The sequence below is a fragment of the Saccostrea cucullata genome, unplaced genomic scaffold (assembly GCF_032062105.1).
Source record: "Saccostrea cucullata isolate Sc308-1 unplaced genomic scaffold, CSIRO_AGI_Scuc_v1 ctg1836, whole genome shotgun sequence".
NCBI lineage: Eukaryota > Metazoa > Mollusca > Bivalvia > Ostreida > Ostreidae > Saccostrea > Saccostrea cuccullata.
In genome coordinates, this window is record NW_026920748.1 from 31,541 (window position 1) to 36,579 (window position 5,039).

The window sequence follows — 5,039 nt, forward strand, 5'->3', positions numbered from 1 at the left end:
GAACATGATGAAATAAGACAGCATTTTTATAAAAGCATTCATAGATATACTACAATACTTTATTTACTACTAGTAAGTTTTTGAAATTTATCACCATGATGATTGATCACATCCACCGGCTCGACTATTAAAACTACATTGGATAACAAATCAATTAAGGTTTTACATAAATTATGTTCATTATAATTAATATTAGAATTTATATTTTATTTTACATTTATATATGAAAGTCATTTTTGTGTAGACTCACTCTTAAACTCCAGGGAAGAACCTAATAAAGTTCAAACTATATAACAAAACAAAATATGTTGGGTATGACCTTATAAGAAAATTGAATTTTCATCCTGCATGGTGCAGTCAGGCGATATTGATCAATATCGCTTTTTTTCATTGAAATAAATCTACATGCATGTCAGACTTAATTTTTTTTTTTCTTATGAATTTAATTAGACTTTCTAAATATAAATTATTGTTAATTAATTAAAAAAGACCTAAATTTTTATAGAAAGCATTGCATCATCATGTCAAGGTCAGTCAATCCCTTTTAGTGTATGGTTCTCTTGATTGTTGTCCTCCACTTTAGCGAATACAAAGAGTTTATTAATTGTATCTTAATATTCATCTGTCATCTGTAAGTCTGTTGGTCTAGCAGTTCATCTGTCACAAAAACTTAAAACCTTGGTCAAAACTTTTGAATGAGATGAGATAGGGCTTTCGAAATGTTCAGATTATACATGCATTACCTGTGGCAATTCCTTTCTTAATGAACTAGTACATGTATGTATTTAATTTTGTCCATGATACCTTGACCTTGAAGTATGACCTACTTTTCAAAAATAATCAGTCTTCCATGGTACTTTTGATTTAAAAGAGATAGGGATTTCATATTATACATGTGCATTAACTGTGGCATTATATTTATGAACATGCTATGATTTCTGACCCCTTGATATTTACCTTCATGTTTGACCTAATTTAAAAAAATGGTGCTACATTGAATTAACTCTTCAATGACATATGATAGGGCTTTCATATTTGACGTAATATGTCATATTATACAATTATTGAATTTTGATGAGGTCTACTCGTGACTATACAGACCTGGTCAGGTATTGGTTGACCAAGGCCGAAGTCAATAACCGTTTTATTAAATGATCAGGAATTTTACCATACTTTTGACATTTTCGTTCTTGTCTACATCAAATAAAAACACTCATAATAAAATGCAAAGTGTAACAAAACTTTCACATGTTGTTATACTTCAATAGCTTATTATATAACAACTACTAGTTAAAAATGGAAAACAATATTATTAAACAATCAATACTCAACCATTTTATTTTATTATCAAAAGTGTTTAATCTCCTTGGTACTGGCGTCTGACATGTTTACATTCACACCAACACATGCTTAAGGTTTCGTCAAAGGTCAACTTGTCTAAAAAATTATTTTTACAATTGCTCCAAAACTATGTGTGGTATAAAGTCAAAACGTTTACAGTTTTTAAATATATCACTGATTAATAGATAGAAAGTATTACTTGATAACAAATATTTTTAAAAAGGTATTTTTTGAGAAAAATTGTATCAGAAAATGTGCATATTTAAAAAAAATGCACCTGCTTAATTCCGTCCTTGTTGTGAAAACAAACATTGTAGAAATAATATATGTTTGTCATTGAAGGGCGAGTTGGACGTGAATGGTCTCTGAAAGGCTGTTATTGAAAGCATGACATGTATAAAGACAAGACCCCTTTAGAATCCGCCATTTGCAGTGTACTTTCACTTTCAAGTCTAAACATTTGGACAAAATAAACATGGAAAACAACTTTCCAGAGGCTATCCAAGTCCAACTTGCCCTTCATTGATAAACATATTTTGTTTCTGCAATGATGGTTTTCACTAAAAGCACGGAATTAATTGGGTGTATTTTTTTGAAAATATATGCATTTTAAGAAGGATTTTTCTCATTGATATTATTCCAAGTATTTTTTTTAATCAAGGGATACTTTCTATCTGTTAATCAATCAAAAATTTATAAACTGTAAAAGTTTTAACTTTATACCTTACATAGTTTTGGGGCTATTGTAAAAATAATTTTTGGACATGTTGACCTTTGACGAAACCTTAAAAACACGCAATCTGATTAGTCAAAAAACTGTAAACACATCTATGGTTGATCAAGAGGAAAACCCGAATAACCCCCCCGCCCCCCAGAATGTAGACATATGAGGTGAAGTCACTCTGATCGAGGTACGTCTCAGGAAATGGTGTCTATACCAATCAGAGAGCACCAAAATTCCTGATCATTTAATCCAAATACTATTATAATTTCATCTCACCAGGTATGAATTATTCACATGATACAGAAAAATAAATTAAGATTCCATAATAAGGTATTTCCATACATATCGTATGATTGGTTCTTTGTTTTTGATGTGATAATTTTTGGTTCATACAGTTTTTAAAAAAAAGAAAAATAGAGATTTCACATTCATACCACTGCAGCAGTTGAACAGATCCACCCTTGTGAGTACCCCATAAAAGTACACCCCCCTCCCCCATTTGGGGCTTAATTTTTTTGAATTTATTCCCATTGACTGACTTTTATTAAATTCAAAAATATACAATGAACTTGAACTTGATTAACCTTAGACAGGCACAATGTGTCATTATGATTTAACTGATAGATCTCACTTGACAAAATTGCAACTTGTGGGGAAAATATTCCATGCCAAAACATATTCCTCCTCCCTTAGGTAAGACAGTAAACTAAATAACGTGATAAAAGTTTCATTTTTGACCATGTATACACCCCAAAAATCTTCAGTCTCTATGTGATAATATCTACCACATACAGCACCCTGATTCCATTTTGCCAGAAATAACCTCCAATTAAATTCATAGCATGCTCATACATAGTACAGGCCCTCACCACAGGGTCCATAGGACAATATCATTTTAACGATAGAACATTCTATCTAGCTAATACAGTGTAATAGGCTATTCTCTTTAGAGAAGTGGACTGGATGTAAGGCGAAAGCCTATCCACTTCTCTAAAGAAAATATGTAATAGGCTAGTAATACTTACATCACTCATCAGTTTCGTACACAAACTTTCTTCAGACACTGACTGACAGCAGAATTCCAATGGACATGGGGATGATGTAAATGGAGTAATTCACACACGGTAAATCAATCAAACTGATTTAAAAACTTGCGTGAATTAACCCTTGTTAAAATAAAGTTAACTTCTTACTTCCATGACATCCAGACAGGTGGTCTTCTTGTAAAGCGCTCATTTGACTTTGACCAAGTGTTCACTAAAAGGCCGAATTGACTTTTGACCTAGTGTTCAGTCCGAATAGATGATAACCCAACTGCAGTAGATTTATTTATTTTTTTGTTGGAATTTTTAAATTTTCTTATATCAAATGTATATTAACTGCTCAATCTGGTCTATTATCATTTTAATATTTTTTTTTTCATGATTAATTTACCGTTACAAGCATATGTTACTTTTTCTATTGAAAATGTTCATTGACGTCTAGTTACCCCCCCCCCCCTCCCCCCCGGTTAATACTACGGTAAAGTAATATAAGGGAAATGTAGAATTGTATGCAAAAAAAAATGGTACGGAAAGAAGTTGGCATCTGAAAAAGTGGCCTCTAACACCCCCCCCCCAATAGGATTTTCGAGTTTAGGCAATGTTTTTTAGGTCACCTGAGTAAACTCAGGTGACCTATTGCTATCTGTTTTTGTCCGTCGTCGTCCGTCGTCCGTCGTGCGTCGTGCGTTAACATTTGAACATTTTCAGCTTCTTCTCTGCAACCACTGAACCAATTTCAACCAAATTTGGCACAAAGTATCTATAGGTGAAGGGGAACAAAAATTGTGAATTTCATGATCCCTGCCCCCCTGGGGCCTGAGGGGTGGGGCCAAAACCACTAAAATTAATGCAATCTTTAAAAATCTTCTTCTTTACTCCTGGACATCAAGCAGTCAAACTGTTTGCATGATTGTAATCAGCAATGAGTCCTCTACCAAAATTGTAAAATTCATGGCCCTGGGGTCAGGGGTTCTAGTGCTAGGGTGGGGCTAAATAAGTAGATAGTGAAAATGCATTATTTCTTTGAAAATCTTCTTCTCTGCTCCTGGGTATTAAATAAACAAACTAAGTACATAGTTATGATGAGCAAGAGTGCCTCTACCAAAATTGTGAATTTTATGGCCCCAGGGTCAGGGGTTCTGGTGTTAGGGTGGGGCTCTATTAATTATATAGTGAAAATACATGAATTCTTTGAAAATCTTCTCCTCTGCTCCTGGGTATTAAATAAACTAACTAAGAACATAGTTATGGTGAGCAAGAGTGTCTCTACCAAAATTTTGAATTTTATGGCCCCAGGGTCAGGGGTTCTTGTTTTGGGGTGGGGCTCTAATTATTATATATTGAAATGCATGAATTCTTTGAACATCCTGGTAAATATGCTTATGAACTAATTACATATTTAAGGCCAGGGTTTATTTTATTTTCAGTTTAACAAACCCTCCGCTCAAGGTTTTGAATGTTCAGAAAAAATAAAACAATTTTTTTTCTTTCCGATGTCAAATTTGAGTCGGGATCGAGATTTCACATTTACGAACTCGCACTTCCGGTTTTAAAATAAAGCGAGATCTGAAAGTGAAAGATAGCTTGGTTTAGTGTAAAATTCATCGATACGAGTGCCATCTAAAAAGTTTCACCTGTTTAAAGGACAAATAAAATGCTGACGACTTTGTTGCACAATGACATGCTGGTGAGATAATTAAGTATTCGTTTCAAAAGTATCTGTCTGTAAATTATTTTCCTCCCCCAGGTTTTAAACTGCCCGTGGTAGCTCTTGCATATTGCCAGCGGGCAGCAACATTGTTTAGGTCTCTGTTATAGCTTACAGTCTAAGCATCATTCTTCAGAAAAGGGTTGCTTATGCATCAGATGTAATGAATAAAACTATGGGAGAAATTCAGTCCATTTGAGGAAGAAATTGTTAAGGCAAGAAT